Source organism: Coturnix japonica, chromosome Z (assembly GCF_001577835.2).
Source record: "Coturnix japonica isolate 7356 chromosome Z, Coturnix japonica 2.1, whole genome shotgun sequence".
Classification (NCBI taxonomy): domain Eukaryota; kingdom Metazoa; phylum Chordata; class Aves; order Galliformes; family Phasianidae; genus Coturnix; species Coturnix japonica.
In genome coordinates this window covers 52,104,577-52,125,693 of record NC_029547.1, presented here as the reverse complement: position 1 = coordinate 52,125,693, position 21,117 = coordinate 52,104,577, and the positions used below count along the sequence as shown (strand labels likewise).

Here is a 21,117-nt window from a genome sequence, read left to right as displayed (position 1 = left end):
CCATGCAGCTCCGGCTTAGAGGCTGCTGCCGCTGCGAGGCTCAGCAGCACCGCGCTTATCGCAGCCCACCTTCCGGTTGTCACCCAGCGGAGCTGCTCTGCTGAGTACAGGGAGAGGAGCCCTGCGACAGCAAAACCAGAATAAATTCTGTCGGCATTTAAAGCTGAAATTACAAACCTCGCATACATATGCAGAACTGCAAGATATTGACTAAGTAGATTAGTATTGGAAAGCGCCTTAATGAAAGAAATCTTTGGCAACTTGTGATGAGATGGTGCAGAAACCCACAGGGGTTAAAAACTTTTTAAAGTCATCATTTAATAAGAAAGTTACACCCTTTCCAAAGCAAATGCCCCCTCCTGACAAGAAACATGGCTTAACTGGGCCCTCTCTATGCACAGCTATGTTGGGTACAGGACTTACCAAGCAGACACTGCTCTCTACAACATATGCAAATAAAGCTCTCTTCCAGTAGCATGCTGCCTGCAAGATTGCCATTTCCCTCTAGGGAATGGGTTCTATCTAGGTTCATCTCCAGTTTATCTTATGTACTGCAAGGGCACCAACTACAGCTCCTGCAGCCCTACAGTGCTCTGGGCTCAGAGACCAGTGGTTCTCAAAGTCTTGTGCACTTCCCAGTAAACCCACAGTAAGTGATTAGAGCCAGATGACCTTTCAGGTCCCTTCCAACCCAACCCATTCTATGATTCATTAAATGATTCTATAAATCCATCTCAGGAGAAGACCTCTGTGCTATTGCTGCCATTCATACAAGACCATAGTACCATGAAACCTAGAACTGAATGTTAGCAGTGGCCAGGTCTAGAGGAAGTAGGCCCAATTTAAATTCATCTCAGGCATCTGTTTCCCTAGTTCATCACTGTGTAAAGCCAAACTGCCCAAAGTAGTATTAGGAGTCAATCCCAACCCATTTTATGTGCAGCACTACCCTCACTGAAGGTGGTAGGACTAATGGAGTGAGTAAGGTGAACAGAATGTAGCACAAATATTTTGCTTTGAATTACTTGCAAATACCATGTCATGAAAGGGGAATTTCACACCTCACTTATTAATATTGTAGCCAAGAAATAAGAAATACATTTGCCTTCAGCAGACTCAGTTTTCCTAGTTGCTGGGTCAGCTGAATCTCCCCTACAACAATATTTATATAGGCTGTACAGATGAAGAAATGTCTTATCCAGTCCGGATGTATGAATTTCAAGATGCTTTTAATACCCAAATCAAGCTGTGTGTCTTCACAAAGAAAACTAGGCTATTTATGATGGCATGTATGTGGAATTTAGGAACCTAGAGATTTGTATGAGGAAGTGAAATGTTGGTAACACCTCTTTCAGTCTTTGAAAGACGGATTGTATGCACAACAGATGTCCTTACTGTGGAACATTGTTCAAAGGGGTATTGTACTGCTGGCCCCTGTTTGATTGTCTCTAGCTATCATCCTAGAGAATAGAAAAGTGGGCTAAGAAGCAATTAAAGCATATATACACCAGTATTAAATAAGTATTAATGATACCAAGACTTAACTCTGCAAGATGAAAAAATAAGCTATTTTTTCTTGTTATTTTAACAGGAAGTTTTCAGTTACATAGGAGTTCTGGGGCATGCTAAGTTAAGATACTGACTTGCTCTGCTCTCATATTTTGTTCCATACATTTTTTTCCAGATGTCACAAAAATGATGTGTGTGTCATAAAAATGGTTTTATCCTCATCCCCCAGAGATAAAAGAACTAAACCTTCCCTTAAGCACCAGTGAAATCTGAAAGTATGAGATTCATTTGCTAATGGTATATTTTCTGTGTCAAAAGTTCTGTTAAAAATGTATGTATGTATATATTCAGTCCCACAAACCTTTGCAGGTCTTCATTACCTTATAGTACATTGAAATATTAACAGAAAATGCCTCCATAGCTATTTCTTGTTAAAATGCCATGAGGATGCTCGTGCTGGTGTTTTAGTGAATAGCAGATTCTCCACCTGAAAAAGAAAATGATTCTGTTTAGTGCTCATAGTGTCCTAAGGGAATGCTGAATGATATTATTTTGTTATTCTGGGAGAGTCTGTAGATGCAAAAGGATTGGACTTGGCCACTGGAGGGCAGATAGTGGGGCAAAGCTGAGACCAAGTACCATGTTTTATCCCCTTGCTACAGTAAAACAGTCTGTTTTCTTTTTTTTCCTGTAGAGCAGCTCTCACACACTATAGCAAGCACAGATATGTATAAGGCTCACTAGCTTACCTCCTGACACACCTCCTTTCAATTGTAGACTTTTTCAAACTGACTTAATGAAAATCTTTTTCTGCCTGCAGTTTTTGCAACTTTCAGTACATAAGAAAGGACACCAGAGAACAAAATCCTACAGCAGTTTTATTTTCAGATCAGGCTCAGTGCTACAAGCTTCCTTACAATATTTTAGTGTCAACTTGAAACACCTATTTCTGGGCAAGATCTTCCTCCTGCAAATACACAAATTGTTTGATCTCTTGTTTGAGTTCCTAAAAAAAAAAAAAAAAAAAAAAAGAGTTTTAAGACATTTTAATGCTTCTCTGAATGCAAGTCCATTCTGTGGAACCAGCTGTATAGTTGTATTCAAAAACTTTTCCTGGTAAGTGGCTATTTCCAACATCAAACAATTCGGGATATAATTCTGAGCTGAAAGTAATGTCTATTGCCTGAGTCAACATAAAAGTTTGACTGATAACATTTATTAAAAGGTAGGTTGGCTGGGGCCTAATTACATGATGTCTGTCTTTCCTTTTCCTGTTTGCTGTCAATTGTAATATGTTGAATTGTAAGGTTAATGCATTTTTACAACTGCTTTGAGGTTTTTGTAATTTTTTACATATATGTACCAGCCCTTTCCTTTAATTATCTGTAAATTATTATTCTTGGCTAGACTGGACATTTCCACTGAGAACTGTTTAGTGTCCAAGCAGGCCTTGTTTCCTCCTTATCTTTGCTGGTTTATTGATATTTCCTACTCCAACAGCTCTTTTCCTCCCATGTATTGTACATGAACCTTCTCCTCCTTGCCAGCCACATCCTCACCTTCACAGCTCACTTCTCTCTCTCTTTCTCCCTCTTTCTGAATAACAAGCCATTTCCCCTCTCATTTCCTCCCACAGAAGATGTTTTTGGGCCCGTTCCCAAAAATTCTCTGGCATTAAATTATGTCCATTCCTGACTTTCCAGTGGGCAATCTTCCAGATGTATTTCATCTGGCCTGCAACTCGGGTGCAGGTCTGGCTTAGTAAATCATATTCATGGCTCGTCTGGCATTCCTGGCATCCCAGGGCAGTGATGACAGGGATGGTGGCACACATTCCACCTGGTGACAGGCACTCTGGTTTGTGTTTTCAAATCAATTGCAAGAATTCTGTTGTGGTAGAATATGAAACAAGGGCTTCCCTTCTTTACTGCAAGCAAAAAGGCTATTAAACTGGGAGGAAAGCGCTGGGTCAGCTGCATTTGCACACCTAAAATACATTTCTCAATTTACTGAATGGTAAGTGTATTATCCAATTACCTTCATATCCTTAACAAAGTTATAGGTCACTTGAAAATAAGTTCAACAATTCTGGACAAAAATGAGAAAGATATCTGAAGCAGAGGATTCCTCACAGATGCAGCCATAGGAGAATGTGTAGCTTTCAAAGAAAATGTGTTTAATCTGCTTTGTAATACATTAAGCACTTATATTTTCACTTCCACTTAGATGGCTGAAAGGAATTAAAATTTCCTAAAAATAAATTAAAGAAACAATTGTTTTTCTAATTTCTTGTCTTGAATTTTGGATTAGATGGCTATCCAAGACAGCTTACTACTTTTTTTCTGTTGATATAAGTGAGCTTATTTACTTAATAATGCTAGTTAAAAGAGACTAAACAGGTAGGGAAATAAAGTAAGAATCTCATACAGCCCAACATGTATTTTTAACTTGACGGAAATGTTACACTTACAACGCTAAGCTGTTTTGATCTTCACCTTCAGGACACTGACAACTGAAGACCTGAGCATATGAATAAATTATCACCAGGTAGACTTTCCTGTGAACTTCTAGAGCAGCAGCTGCTCCATCACTACCACAGCTGTACATGCTCAGAATAAAATATGAGGCAGTTTGAGTGGGTTCTTTCCTGGCAGAGAAAAGAAACCTCTCACGCTCCCACTTGCTGCTGGGTAAGTTGGAGACAGTGGTAAAGTTCATCACCAGGAGCAGAAGGCCATTTCCACTTGCCTACCCTGTAGTGCCAACAGCACTGCTTGTTGTCCCCCAGAGCAGACATCCCCCCAGGTGTGTGCAACCACTCACTCCACAGGACACAACAGTCTTGGAAGTATAAGCAATCAATAAACCCTTCTTAGGAGGACTGACCACATCCACTGCAAAGAAAGATGAATTGATCTCTACCCAAAATGAGGTCTTTTTTCTCTATAGGTGGCTACAACAAGTGATTAGATAAGCTGGTGGTATGAATAGTCTTTCTGGATTTAATCAAGCGTGAATGTCTCTGCTATGGAGCCAGACTGGGGAAGGTGTGCATGGCTCAGTCCCACATGGAGTATAAAATGTGAACAAATGACATGATGAACTTTTAAAAGAGCAATGGGTTTGAACTGGCTTCAATCCATAAATTTCTTTCTAGAGTTGAGGGATGCCCAGCACCAACATGTGTGAGTATATGGACACCTGTAGTGGGAATTGTGTCTGTTTTGTGACCCCACAGTATACTGCAGTAGCTATTTTATGCCTGTGTTGCAATTTCTGTGTGTTCCTGGGTCATTCTAGAAAATCAAAATCCCCCACTATGCCCATATCTTGAAATACTTAAATTTGGTATTAAATTATAAATCTTCCATACAAACATCTAAAATAACCTGGACAGAGAACATCAAATTGAGAGGAGGTGGCAGAAAAACAGTAGGCAATGAATGACATATTTTCCTTTCCCTCTTAATCTATAGGAAATTGATTTCAAAATTCATCCTCTTCCTGGATACCATGTTCATTTGAAGAGGCCTATAAACCATGGTTTGCCTGGGAAAAACTGGGTTTACACACCAATATCTCCTAAAGGCAGGAATAGTAATTATATCCAGTTATCCTGGGCCCCACATTTGACACACATGATTGTAAGTCTCCCTCCCATCCCCAGAGTTTCTGTAAAGCTCCAAGTCAGGAGCTCTGGAAGGCAGAAAATGACATACAGTAAATCTACATTAATTCAACTTGCGCTATTTTATTGTTGAGGCCATGTAACACATTTTACACATGCGTTACACTAGCACAGCCTGGGTCGGTGTATGGGCACTGCTGGTCCTCCTCTGGTTTCAACCACTGGAAAACTGATTTTGGCATAATAAAGTATGATAAAACAAAATTGTTTCTGAATAACACCATTATTGCTCATTAGGTACTTAAGTCTAGTTCAGATAATGCTAAAGGGCAGCTTTTTATGGGAAGAGTTGTTGTACTTCCATCATATGACCAGTGGGCCCTACCATCCAAGTACTTAGGCACTGAATTAATTAATGTTTCCTAAATGAGTCTTAGTCCACAAATGGCTTCAGAAGATGGGCCTGTTAACTGAAACATGTTTCATATATCCTAATTAACGGGAGACCTGAGGTTAAAGCTCATTTATCAAACCTTACAATGTTTAAATCTCAGTTGCAAACAGCTCCTTTTAGTGGAGATAGGAAGACAGAAGTGGTTAGAAGGACACTGTGAATCCAGTACACTAGCAAGTTGCATCTGAGTCAGTGCACACATTTCAGTTTAACTTTATTACTTATTCCTGAAAAGCAAATTACTACTGCATCACTGCCAGTCTGAGGTTCACATTTCATCACCAGTTTTCCTCACAAATAGTACAGACTACCTTGCTTTCTCCCCATAGTCTCGATATTACAGACATGCTATCTCTAACATTTCTTCTCCACGAGAAGTCAAATTCCTACTGAAAAATTCTTACATATTAAATAGGTTCTTCCTTAATTTCATGTACTCATTCACCTTCAAGGACTACCTGGGTGATGCTAACAGCTGCAGATTTCAACCTTTCATAGACATTGTTACACACATTCCCAGCAAATTTAGTAGATTCCTCTCTGATTTCCACCATGCTTCTGGACTTTACAGCATTATGTAACAGAGAGCTCCACAATTTTGGCATACACAGAAATAATGCATAGTTCAGATGCTAGAACAATTTCACTGTAACTCACAGCATAATTTCTTTTCCCTTCTCCTACCACAAAAATAAATAAATAAATAAATAAATAAATAAATAAAAATTAGAACAGTAGTGTTTTAACAAATATAGTTTCAAAGCACTATCACTATTCCTTTACATGTCTCCCAAACTAATCTTTTTTTATCCCATTCAGTGTACAAATTATACATGAAAAACACTCCTTTGCATTAAACACCATAGGAAAAAATATTTTAAAACTTCATGGAGCAATTAGAAGAGGTTAAAATCCAAAAAGAATAAAATTATATTTTGGAGGACACACCTGTTTTCCTGTTCTCTGTTTCAAGTATCTGATTCAAATGTTGTTATCCCCATACAGAGAGAATGAAAGAACGTGTAGCTGTTGTTATATGAAAACACATGGTTCTGTGGAAGTCCCACATACTTCAATAAACTCCATTTATAAGATAAATTCACATGAAGACAATGCAAACTACCAGTTTGAAAGAGTTAGACTGAAAACTAAAGCTTTGCACAGGAGCCAAAGAGGCACATGAGTGACAATTAGAAAACAAGAAAATAGCAATTCATCAATACATTTCTAACTGCTATCTGCCATGCCTCCTTCTCTCAGTAGTGGGGAAAAAAAAAAAAAAATAAAAAAAATCCAATATGAATAGTCTCTCCAAAAACAGACAGAAAAGAAGAACATTGCATTCCAACTTTAACATTTCATATTAAAATGATAGGAGTGAAAGTGTCTGCATTTACCTTAAAAATGGAAAGATCAAGTTGCTAAATAAGCAACTCACTTAGAGAGTATTTTCTACACAATTCTATGTTTGTGCTTGTCATATCCTATAACATGCTGATTTTCTCAGTTTTTAGTCTTTTTTTAAACACTATTCTGGATATTCTCATCTATATTCTTACCTACAAAATAATTCCTCTCTTTTCAAATGTGTTGATCTCTACATGGCAGTATGTTTAGTATAAGGACAGAAATTTCTCTGTTTTCTTTATGTTTTTTGCATCACAATTTAACTGACACTTCCTTACCAAAGGTGAGAATAAATAAGTGTGATTTACTTCCCCTACACCATTTATTCCTGTATGTATGTTTGCACCTCCCAGTCATCTTCTGAATCTCTGTGTTCCATAAAGTCAAAGAGAGCGCTGCCATTCAGTCTTGCAAGGACAGGATTGAGCTTGAATTCATTTTCCCCCTAACTTAATTGATCTTTACAGACTTACCTCACACTGTCACTCCACATCTTCCCAAAATTATTATTTTCATCTCTTTTCTTGCAATTATTAACCAGTATGATTTGTAAAAAAAGATCCTTCTACCTTGTGGGGATTCAGTAATCTAACCTCAGCCATTTTTATGGAAATAGTCCAACTTTGCTGTTGTTTTATCTGTCTCAATCCCCTTCCAAGATATTCTCATTTTATTGACATAATTTTAGAAAGGAGAAACTCAGACACAGAAGTTATGTGATTGACTCAAAGTTATATTATTGATTCAAATTTTCTCTGTAAGTCAGTAAATCAAACAGAAGACATATCCAGTGCACTCATTCTTACACCTTTTACACTTTCTTCAACCAAGTGAAAGGATGACATTTTCCTGACTATTTTTATTGTTGGGTGTGGGGTTTTTTTGGTGGTTTTTTTTTTTTTTCCAGTTTATGGATGAAAGGCACAAGAGATCCATTTAACAAAATCAGCTAAGGTCATTGATCAGGATATGAAAACTAAGAGGGTTGAGGCCAGATACCTCCCACCAAACATAAAGCAAATTTTCCCCTGTGACATCATGGCAGAAAGGAATCATGATAGAATGAGACTGTCTTCAGTGCATGTTGAAAAAACAGTGAGCATAAATGGTTTTTCTCTCTACACAAAGTTGTGCATAAGGATGCTGTCTTTAGACTGTATATCCATTTTAAACCTTAAAATTAAGAAAATATGTATACTATGGGCTTGGGGCAGGAGGTAATGAATTGTAGTGGAATCATTTTTCCTTATCACCAACTACAGTCATTCCATTATTTGGCTGCCAGCAAGTCCAATCATGCTAAATCCATGTGTATTAATGGATTTAGAGCAAAGGGTCAAGAATCATAAAAAGTCAGATTTTTTTCTTTCCTACTCCTTCACTGGTTAGTGTGCATTCAAAACCTGGGAAAACACCCTTAGTTTTACACCAGTTTGTCTCAAAGGGCCATATGATATAAAACACGGGTCCAAAAAATTCCTGGGTTACTCTGAATGGAATATAACATACAGAAGCATTATGTAGCTTACTGAAGTTTTTCTGTAGTTTTCCACACAATTTGAGCAGACAGAACAAAATTAATACCAATATAAGCAGCATCTGATGGGCATTTCTGTGTACAACGACAGACAACACCTAGTAAATGTGTGGCCAATTACACCACCACCATGCAGCAGCACTGGGGGTAGTAAACAGCTGGAGAATGCATAGACCCTAGCTTAAGACAAAAATACTGTATGATTTTTAAACATACTGTAGATGTTGTACAGTATGGTCAATGATTACAGCATATTACAGAATCATTGGCTTGGTCTCCATACCGCACCTGAAAAAGTGATGGCTGAGCACTGGTTCAGGAGGTAACAGACATGGTTTTCTGCAACTGCTTCTCCTAAAAAGAGTTTCCCCAAGTTACAATTTCTAAACTTTCTATGAATATGAATTAGTGTTACTTCCATCTCAGATTTGGGATTAACCTTAAAAACAAAAGCATAATGTATTCATTATTCATAATTTTCAGTCCTTCTATTCAAACCATGGCCAAAGGAGTAGTTGTTTGCTGTCTCTGTACTAGCTCAGTTTTATCCATCTGAAATCTGTCTTCCAGCTCTTATCCAAAGCCACCACTCTTTCCTAACATACCATATTGCAGTAGCTCTGTCACCCAGGATAAAATTTGTCAAATCAGTTAGTAAGAATCAAAGAGCAACAATGGAGACACAGACAAGAAATTGGAGATGGCTGAAAGTAGCTCAACCCTGAGGATAATGTCTGGAAAAGATCTGGGTTCTGTCCTTGCTTTAAAGCTTATTTAATTTACATGAAGCAGTTATGGGATTACCATATCAAAAGCATGAAATTGTCTCCAAACTCCTCCTGCCCAAGGAGGTTGTGGATGCCCCATTCTAGGCTGCATTCAAGGTCATGGTAGATGTGGCTCTGAGCAGCCTGGTCTGGCAGCTAGTGACCCTGCACAGAGCAGGGAGGTTGAAACTAAATACCATTCTGGACCTTTTCAGACCAGGCCATGTGATTCCTCATAACCATAAAGGTTGAGGAATGTGGGCAAAAAAAATTTTGTTTTGTTTCAAGCACAAAATGTAAATAGTAAATTTGCTGATTATGCAAGTGTATTAATGACAAATAGAGAGGTACTCATGGGCCAACAAAAAAATTACTGACTGCTTATACTGTATTTTTTCAGCTTAGTTTGATTTGTCAATTAGATTTTCATTGATAGCTCTAGTAGAGAGATACTAGAGGTAAGGGGAAAGAGAGAAAAGAAGCGGCATACTGATAAATGTGTTTTTATGGAAGACAAGAAATGTTTCTTTGGAAGCACTACAGTAGAAAGCAATACAACAGATTACAGATTACTGGGGAGGGAAGAGGAAAGAGTAGTCAGGAGAAAGGTCAAAGGCTTTTGTAAGCTGGTCAAGTGAATCCCTAAAACAGCAGAATCTATCACTGCTCCACTTCTGATAGATCTTTTTTTAACCTGCCCCTTACATCTCACTGTTGTGATGATGGTATCTTCCTGTAACCACACCCAAAAATCTGGGCTACTCCTCACCTCTATGCTAGAAAGCATTTCCCAGTATCATGCCTGATTCTAACTTTCTGCATCGAAGATTAATTTCTCTTCAGCCTCTGTGAGGGGAGGACAGACCTCTTCGCTCTTTTGCACCAGGCTTTTCAGTATGGGAGGACAGTGACCATGCCCATGTCCCCTGGTAGTCTTCATTTCTAGGGGATGAACACTCTCCATTCAGGGTTTCTTCAAGGATCGTATTTCCTTGACCTATGCCTCTTTCTGTTCCTCTCCTCTGGACCTGCTCCAAAGTCCCTGCATCATGTGCATCTGAAAGAAGATAAAGGACTAGGGCAGCAGCTTCATTAATGCTGAACTGAAAGATTGCTTCATAGGAGGGATCCTAGATATTTCAATCATAGGGTACCTCTCTGAATTGAGCCTCCAAATATTTGAGGTTTGCTCATTACCATTCATGACAGCAAATTCAAAGGCTGGAGATAGAAAGCATTTATATGCATGTATATGTTCTGTCTGATATGCAACATACAGCTATTCTGTTTTATGTCTGAAATAAGGGGAGAAATCATAACAGAACTACTCACAACAAACATAATGAATTCCCTGACACAGTGGGTTTTTTTCCTGACAAATAGGAATTTACTAAAAGATTGTTTATCAATCTAAAGGAAAAAAAGTCTAATTAACGTTAACAACACAAAAAGTCAGCATGCTCACATTAACTTTGCCAATCCTGAATAGAATTACTGGTCCGTAAAACCAGTTTAACTGTTCAACAGAGGCCAGTTTAAGACTTTACACACAAAATCGTTAGGAAGGTAGACCTAGCAGCTGAGTTCTCTACTGCTGCTGCCTATTGACACTGCAGTCTGCCATCCTTTGTTACTTATTTATTACATATATTATCTATTCAGTGTTTACTGAAGATGTGAAAAAATAAATAAATAAATAAATCATTGTGACTTCTACCTCTTTAGAGATTTGTCTCACCATATTTTATTCTCACATATGACCCACTCTCATAAGGTTTTTCTTTCATTCCAGAGACACTGATTTTTGCCTATTTCTGTGCAAGGCAAAACACGAAAACTTTTTCTAAGTAGATTTTTTTTCATGTGTGTAATGTGTAATTAAAAAAAAAAAAAAAAATGCTTTCTAATGTGGACTCTCATTCTCCCCTGTGACAAGATGGTTTGGTTTTACTGTAGCAACACAGGCACTTGCATCCAGTAGTGACAGGAAATTTAAAATTAAAGCACCAAAATTGATATGGGATCCAACCACCACTGTGGCAAAGTTGACAAAGTTTTCTTGCACTCTGCAGAATTCCTTTGGCAGTTAGCTGTCTCCATTTACCTCAGGTTAGAAGGAATTATTCTGAATGCAGTGAAAATACTGATGCCTAAATTCAAATTAAGGGGCTCAGTACTACAGAGCTATTCAATGGGTGTCCAGTTCACATTAGCATAGCTCTCATTTTTAAGTATCTGTTCCAGTTCATACTGCTTTATCAAGTAGATAGTTAATCGTTTAAACTGACGCTCAGTCCTATTGCTTAATCACTAGGATGAAAGAAAGTTCATAGTTTTAGTAGAAAATTTTCTCTTGAGATCTACACCTGGAGAAATCCTTCATGCAACCAAATATACTCCCAAAGTGAATTCCAAGGTGAAAAGATATCAAAGGCTGATGAAACTTTTTTTCAAATATTAGTTTTCTTCTTTCAAATATATATATATATTAATGTTTCAGTTCTTCTCAAAATTGTGTTTTCTATCAAGATAGCATTGTGTTAATGTGAGGATATTGAAATGAATCACTTTTGTTTCCACAATTAGAAAGTTCCCAAAGGTAGACATAATCACTGACTTTTGAGACTGACGTTTGAAACAAGTAGTTTGTGACTTGCAGTACCACAATGTATCATAGCCAATATATTCTCTTACCATTCTCTGAGATTCAGGAGATGTTTTGAGAGCACTGAAAACAAAACAAAATTAGAATTACATTCCCAAAATCTCTAGCACTGAAAATAATCTCCGGGAGCTCCAGTTTTCATTCTTGAGGAAACAAAGGAAACTTCACACTGCATTTACAGCCTCCAAGCATTTCTCTGTTTATCTAATGAATATCTAGTTATATGAATACCAGTCTGAGAATGAACCTCAAAAATCTGTTTTTTGGTTTTGTTTGTTTGTAATTTTTTTAAAAAAGAAGCTTTTGTGGGTCAAGAAATGTGGTGGATTTGTGCTACCTTATTTTTTTACTTTATTCTTTGGTGGCATGAAGGGAAAGGGGTGTGTGATGTGTAGCAACCAACAGAGGGGAAGGAGTTCCCAGTGCCCTTTTGTCTCAGGTTTCCTGCTTAGGTGCAGAGCAGGTGGGTTCTCCTGCAGCCACAGACCATTCCTCCCCGCAGTGTGCACCCCTTAACTAGGTGTTAAGGTGTTAGTCTCACTTAATGGGTGAGATCTGAGTGTGCAATCCAAATTACACTGACCCTTGCCTTCCCTCACCATTAAACCATCCTGTTTCATGAAGTGGTGGTGGCTTTGAAATGTGTGCCTCTGATCTTTGGGGACGCAGGAGAGCTCCTCAAATTCATTGCACTCGACAGCCCATTCTAATCTGAAAGGTAAAACAGACTCTCGCACCTGAATTGAAACACAAATAAATTGCTGTCTAACAGCATACAAATAAATAGACATATAAATGACTGATTTGTTAAGGCTCTCCAGTAAATCACTAAGACACCTTGATGTAATTTACGTGCTATTTTTCAGACTTCTCTTGATGAACCTCATCACAGACAGGAATGAAAAGGTATCAGTGATAGAAGAAAAAAATACAAAAGTCTTCTTTGTGCCACTCAAAAACAGGAAAACCTTGAAATTTTGTAGCTACAAGGTATGGCTGGTACTTGTTCAGTGCTTAATCTAGTAGAAATAAGAGGAGTTCCTGAAAGTTTATTACCACTAAATGTTCTTTAAAAGCATGGGCTTATTACATCAGGAGGAAGAAGAGGTGGAGATTAAATGAGGCATCTGTTCTCCTGGGTCTCCAAAGTCGAAGGGAAATGCCCCTATCCCATCAGCCACTACCAGCAAAATACACCCACACAGAAAAAGAGACTTTTCATTCTTGAGGTAAATATAGATCCAGTTTTCTCTTCATTGTTCAAAATGTGTGGGATTTTATAACTCAGTGCTAGACGAGCTCAATACCTGACTGAAATAACCTTAGAGAAAGATACATATTGAGGTCTGAATTCAGACTGCTCTGTGAAAGTACATCTGTTTTATATGAGACACACAATCTGTCTCATTCCAACCTGCATTTCTGGGTCACTTGAGACATTTAAACTGCACTTATAATTAACAGCTATTTTTAAACAGCGAAAAAATAGAGCACTGGTAAGGTACAAAAGCATTAAAATTGCCCCAGTTTTGCTTTTCAATAGGACACACCACTGCAATATGCTTCAAGATCAAAGAGAGCTCAGAAAAAAGAGACAGGCCGATCAGTGGGGATAAATTGTTCCCATTATGATGGTGTAAGAATAGGGTTCTTTCAATTGAAACAATTTAATAACCACATTCATTACATTGGTGTCCACTTGGTTTTATCTGAGCAGTTTTTGCATAACTGGGGAGCAAGTTCAATTGAGCTTATTCTCTAGAAATTAAGATGTGCAGGGTTTGACATTCAGAAATTAGGCACTAATAGTCAGCAAAGCAGTTGTCTTGAGATTCCCCCTGGATGGAGCTGGATCTGCCTACAACTAATTATGTCAAATGCAAATGTATTCTCTAAAAGACACACCAAAAAATTTCATTAGCTCATTTCCAGACCGTTAAGGTTATACCAGAGCAAATGGCAGCTATCAGAGGATTTCTTTTCCAGTGTTTATAAAATCACAAAAGCAGAAGTCAAGTAAGTGCAACGTTTCTGTTTGTAAACTGTTTTCTCAAACACCTCCAGCAGAAACACTTTTAAGGGCCAAACTTTAGCAGTCCTTAGCAAAATAGCAAAGAAATGTCTGCAGAGTGACATTTCCAGCAGCATTTTCATAAGGAACAGGTATCGTTGATGGATGCATTCCCTTCCACAGCACTGACTCCAGCAGCAGACACCTGTGCTTTAGCAAAGAGCATATCCCAGTCTAGACAGCAGGCAGAGGAGAGTTGAATTTTCCAGATCTCAGCAGGATTCAAAGGTGAAACGTGGTTTTTCTGGAGTCATCAAGCCAAATTTATCCATTCCTGCCCTCAGACCTGACTGGTGAATTGAATGGGCAGAGACATTTAAAAGACATATCCAGTCTTCATCAGGCCCTTTCTTGTTTTCTCACTGCTGCCAAGCCACTGAAGTGTGAAGAATCGCTGAAGCATGCATTGGGTGGTAGCATCGTAATAGCAGCATTTCTAGTCTCTCTCACTTTCCTTTTTTTTTTTTTTTTTTATCAGAAGACAAAGTGTAAAAACTGTGAAGTTATCTTTGCCTCAGTGAAGGCTTTTAAATGGATGGTTTTACCAGAAGCAACAGTGCTTCTCTTACTTGGCTATTTCCCCAGATGGGATTTGCTATATAAAACCATACATGGATCCGATATTGAGGAAAGGGAATAGACTTGTACAAAACAGTGAAAAGACAAATATGCCATATAGATCAATAAATAAAACTTAGTCCCCAAAAAATCAAACTCCAGCATTCCAGGCCAATTAAGATGTTATTTACTGCTTATATGATTGCTAGTTTGACGGTCTCCTTATTCATTTTTACTCCATAGGCATTTGTTTTGTTGAAAGATATATAACTGATTTGTAAATAGAAAATGATATAGATAGATTTTATGTCTCATAAAACTGTTAATCTGTACTCCATATTAAATATATACTGTAGTATTTTCTTGTATTTAGACACAGCTATAGTATAATTAAAATAAAGTATGCTGGCTTGATTTTTTCAGTGAGTCGTTTCCAACCCTACAGCTCAAATAACAGTGCAACTGCAGCATGAAATGTGGTTATAATAGCCTGAGACCACATTTCCTGAAACTAAAATATGGGAGATAATAGTGTGAAGGTACAAATTAAATGCAAATAAAACAGATTCCCCATTGTTGCTAATCCCTGGATTGGATTTCAGTGAGGAAATCAGCTGTAATATTTAACCTCTTTGTATAGTAATCATTGACATATTATCAGTTACATTTTCAGAGTTTACGTAGGAATTATTACACAGGAGTTCAAGAAAGCTGCACATCCACCTTTTACACTCTTAATGAAGATATTTTGTTGTAAAAGAAACAACAAGGTATAATACAGTCAGCTGTGTTTTAAAAAAACAGTAACTGTTTTGTAGTTGATGAGCATTTCATTGCTACCACTTAGCTTTGTAGATGCATCCTAACTTAGAACTTGTCTCTCATTTAAATCTGCACTAGTGCAATTCCTCTTTTAGAAGTGTTCATCAGTTTAATAAGCCTTTAAATAGCATTTATTTAGATAAAAATTTAGCAAAACATGGTAATTCACCAGGTTTATAAGTTACAGAATTAATAAGTGCATAAATCTGAATGTCCACAGTAATCATTTGCACAATCTAAGTAAAATATACATAAAAAATATTTAAAGAAATAAATGAGTACAAGTGCACTTTATGCATAAGAATATACACTTTCATATTGGACAAAAGAACTGAATTTTATAATTTTACTATTTCCTATCACTTTGAGTGCTATTTTAGAGCAAGTTACATTAGGAAGTGTTTTACTTACAGTGTCACAGATGCGACATGATAAATATGCAGCATATTTTACAGCTGTGTACGGTTTGATGTACAGTTGGAAAATACACTCAAGGGACATGGCCAAATTGCTTTAGTGAACCCCATGTCAACAATCTACATAATAATATTTGAATGGGTAATTTTTTCTATGATCTTCCAAAAAGAACTGCACAGGGGGAATAAAAAAAAATGGTACTTGCACTGTTTCTTGTACTAATTTGGACAGACAGAAAAATCACCATTCTGTTTCTTTTTTATGTTAGGTTCTTCCTCGCTTCCTTCTACTGTGGTTATCTCACTTCTATGAAATTCTGAAAGCTTTGACCTGTTGCTCAGCCTCTGACATATAGACTCAGTTCCCACATTTGTAGGCTAGAGTTGACAAGACAATCTTGAAAACACATGTTTCATTCCTAGACAAACTAGTGAAAGCACATTAAATACTGCAAGATCTAATTAGTCTAAAGAAAATACTCTTAAAGGAATCTTAATTTAAAAGAATGAGGAGAATCTTTCCATTCTATTCTTCTATCCCCTTCCTTGACATACTAAAGAACCTAAATCATTGGGAGCTTAGTAAATTATCCGGTGTCATGTTTCCACTCACAGAGGATAAGAAATCTGGTCTAAATCCATTAAAGCCCAGGAAAAGATTTCACTGTCCTAAATATGATCGTACCACTTTAGATCTCTGCCATCTTTGCCTCAGTTCGTCCCAGTGTTATAGAGCAAACTTGTCTACTGAGAACAGGCAGTGATTGATATCTCCCCTTGCAGTTTTCCACATCACCACTACTAATTATATTGTCTACTTTAACAGATGAACAGCAGCCTTTCAGGCTTTAAGTCCCACAAAGTGGACCCTGTCAATGAAGCCACAACACACAGTACACATAATTATAGGCTATGACTGACTACGAGATATCACCAAATGTTTATTAAGTGTCCACTTGCTCTTACTCTTCAGAATATCTTTACTGCAAATGTGACACATATTTCACAGTGCTAAATTATCTGTTTGAACAGTCTCTAAAGTACAGCAAGACTTTTTATTGCCTTTCTTCCAGGAAGAATCTCTAATACTGTCACCTGAGGTGAGTAGTTGACATATAGAATGATGAAACTCCTGAAACATTCAAGTTTTGGCTTTCCAGGACATTAAAGATACTGTTTATTGCTTAACTTTTGCTATCTACAGTTTCTTTCTGACAAGAAGTCTCACTGTATGTTCTTCCCCAGAAAATCACCATATCAGTGATATCATTGCTATTGCTATGAAGAAAATTTCCCACAGATGGAAGACAGTATGTGAAACCTGTACTCAGTGAAAGCAGAAATTGTAGTTTAGCTGAAGGAATGTCAGTGCCCAAACAAACAGGGTGTTCTCCCTGAGAAAACATCTCTGCAGTCCTGATGGCAGTCAAGAAGACAAAGGAAGGATGACTTTGTTCTACCTCATGGATGCATGACTCGGTCTCTTTGTGAGCTTGCTGATAAGGCTTATATAACACCAAGGACCTAGAACCCTAAGATGAAATAAATCTATTAAATCACGTGAGTTGCACGTCTCTGTTTTGCTCCTCTCCACAACTCAGTTACTGAAAGTAGCTTTTGGTGTAGTCCAAGCCTGGGGCTGCTTCTTGAACACATTTCCCACTGCTAAATTACAGAGAAGCAGCTGACACCCAGCACCCTGGGCAGCATTGCCTTTTAAAAATACTTCTCTGACATCTCTTGGAATACCTGCATACTTTGTGCCAATTTGTGTATTGCTCTTTTCCCAGAGTCCAGTCAACTTCCAGATTCACCAGGTAGATGCCCAAGCTACTTATTCTTTCTTCTGCTCATATATCTTTTCTTTCTCTAAGGTCTACCAAAGTAAAGCTACTTTTATAGTGTGGATTCTACAGCCTGTTGCAGTAGGTTCTTTTCATGGGTTTCTTTTTAATTAATGAAAATCTTTCATACATTGTTTCTAATGTCTGTGATTGCTTAAAGAAATTTGGGTTTTTACATAGTTTTCTATACCATACCTTAAGAATAAGCAAACCCCCATACCTATGGAGTTGCAGATTATGTAGATTTGATTGTCTTAATGTGAGGTTGTAACTGGTTGTCTTAACTGAAAGAGGTACAAAAGCTTTGAGGACCTTGGGTAGTAATAGTAATGAAGGTAGCCATATTTAAATCATTAAGCATCTGGAAGTTGATTTGGATATTACTAAAATAACAGATGTTCTATGGAATGGAGAAAATTGAGCTGCTAGCTAAGACCCAGCCAAAGGTCATAATTTGGAAGCATCTGACACTGGTGAGGTACAAGTACAAACAGTTTCTTGCTTTGCTTCTAGATTCAAAATATCTTCCACACCCTTAGCATTTCAACTGTGGTTAGTTATTGAGTTCAAAAATTATTAGGACATGTACACAGCCTTTCCATAGCAAAATAAAATAAAATAAATCCATATTTCTTGGAAGGGAAGTAAAAGCAACAAAAGGGATACTCCAACTGTTATGCCTTTAATTTTAGAGGCAGGTGTGGCTATGATAGAGACAGGCTGCTTTCAAGCTTGAGTGCCTCTTAACTACTTCACTCTCTACTTCGCTGTGCATATTACATGAAGGAGTAAAATAGTCCTTTCAGGACTAATTTTAAAAATTTAAAAATAAGTGGAACAAGCATTAAAGTTTTGTTTGTTTGAAAAATCAGTTATTAAGGTTTCATTTGCTATAATTAAACCTGTTATAGCTAAAGCTCACCCTCGTTTTTCTCTTTCTGTTTTGAGTAGTTGTTTCTCCAAAAGTAAATGATCTTACACCACAGAACAGAAAATCAGTGAAAACTTTGTGCATGCTTGAAAAAATATTTAACCTCTGTTTTGGCCAAATATGCATACATAAATAATGAGGGAACAAAGAATTCCTACTGCCATAATATATAAGCTCATGGAATACATTACTATAATTCACTGTGTTGCAATACATAACTACAGTTAAGCTGGTTCCTAAGGTCACTTTATAGTTTTCCGATTAATCGTTATCCATTCTTTTTTGACTTAGAGCTCCTGCCACTTGCACTGGTTGTAGATACAGTTCCTAGTCCCCCATCAGAATTTTCAATATGCCAAGGAGAAGAAGGGGTCCAAATGGAGGAGGACATGGAGAGACACGAAAAATACCTTAATGATCCATTTACATGTTATTCCAGGAGACCTGCAATAACATCTGCTAGCTGATCATACAGTAAACCAAGAATAACTAAGCCTGAATGCACAAGATTGGAAAGTATCAGCAGGATTATTCTCAGCTCACTCCTCTTGCTTCACTGTTATTTTCTTTCTATTATACAAAATGAACCTGGGCTTGTCCCTCCTAGCTTGCTCTCTGGAACTGGATAAGTTTTTTTCTCTACGGTGGATGCTATTATATTTTGACATCCAATATCTCTAATATCTCTATTCTAGAAATAGGATAGACTTCATCCTTTCTTACTTTTCATTATCTCAGTCACCAGCACATTATTTGTATAGCTGTTTTCCACTGACTGCAATACAAGTTTGAACAATGTTGCTTTAAAAATCTTCCTTCTCATATTTTTCATGTTTTCCTATGCATGTTTGAGGTAGAGCACTAAAAAGTATGACACCACTTCAGAAAATATTTCAGTTGTAAGTAAAGTGATTGCTCTAACCATGTAGTAAAAATGACAGTGACTGTAGACATAAACCAGGGCCAAAATGCTTAGCATATGCAAAACTGATTGTAGTCCAATTAGGACAGTGCCTGCTATCTCATTTCATGTTGACCAATCATAGATTTGCCTGATTAGAAGGAACCTTACACGTACTTCTGTCTTGCAAAACCCTTGGACACAGCAACTCTAGAAAGCCTTTATAAACCTGGAAATGTACCTTCACCCTGAAAAACTGCCAAAATCACAAAATATCAACTGTGTGCCTTGTGGATCAGTACTTGAACTCCTTGCATTGATATCCAGTGCTGGCAATGTTAGGCTCTCCACCTTAGAACTGATGCAGAAATCTCTCCTGATACAAAACTTATCATAGACTCACTGAGTGGCTCAGGTTGGAAGGGACATCGAAGATTATCTAATGCCTTGAGCACCTCCACCCACAGCTTCTCTGGGCAGCCTGTGCCAGAGCCTTACCTGAAGAATTTGTTCTTAACATCTATCTTAAACCACCACCACCACCCCCCACTCCCCCTTCCTTTCAGTTTAAATCCATTCCCCTTTGCTTTATCACTGTCTGTGTAAAATGTTGGTCCCCCTCCTGCTTATATGCCCCCTTCAAGTACTGGAAGATTTCAGTGAGTTCTCCCCAGAGTCTCCTCTTGAGCTAAACAAACCCAGCTGCTTCAGCCTTTCCTTGCAGGACAGGTGAAGAGGCAAACTTTTTGCTAGCATTTAATTCTGATGATTCTGGTTGATCTAGACAGTAACGATGTTGAACTAATAATGGCAGATAGGCCATCACATCTCTATTGCCAGTGCATCAGTGCATATTGTATATGCATTTGCATATTTTAACTATTGTTATTATATTAGGGACAATTTTCCTCTTACAGGGCTCACTTCAGGTAGAAACATTAATTAATGTGGCAGGTATAGTTCTTACTCCACTAGGTGGTTTAATATGCTGAAGTTAACTCACTCATATGTTGTCGTTTTTCTACCACCATGGAGTCTTGGCTTTAGCAGATTTGGATCACTGGTCATTGCAGTTAATATGTAGATATCTACTCTTTAAATTAAAATTCAGAGGCTTTTCCTTTTCAAAATGTTTTAAACCAAATTTCAGTTTTATAAGCTTTTTTGTTATTTAATTAACTTAAGAATTGTTCTCAGTAATGCATTTTACAGGTGCCATTGTATAACAAAGTTGTTTAAGAGTATGGGAAAAATGTAGTACAAGAGGAATGCAAATCTGCATAAGCTCCATTGTGATTTAACCCTTTTAGAGCTGACTATAGCATAAAGGGCTTTACTTCTTTTTTTCCCTTGCTGATGTATATAGACTGCACACAGACTGAAACCCTCACTTATACTACAGCCTTGGCAATAATGTGTTCAGTTAATCTGCACAACGTAGAGTCATCCCCTCAAAAAAGTAATTCACTTCTTTAAAAACTAGGAGGAAAATAAATATGGTGCAGTAAAATTGTTGAGTAGAGGAATCTATCTGGACATTTCACAAAACATTTCATTATGCTGATAATTCCCAGAAGTGCTCTCAAGAGTGCTTTAAGCTGAGGATT

The 21,117-nt window shown here is 37.5% G+C and overlaps 1 long non-coding RNA gene across 1 annotated transcript in view; it reads right to left on the bottom strand.

The window, feature by feature from the left end:
• Positions 1 to 1,871: 1,871 nt before the first annotated feature.
• The window catches only part of LOC107306485, a 75,326-nt gene continuing 56,080 nt past the window's right edge, over positions 1,872 to 21,117 (bottom strand). The window contains exon 7 of the long non-coding RNA XR_001552136.2: positions 1,872 to 1,996. This is a non-coding gene — a long non-coding RNA (uncharacterized LOC107306485). The remainder of the gene's footprint in view (positions 1,997 to 21,117) is intronic.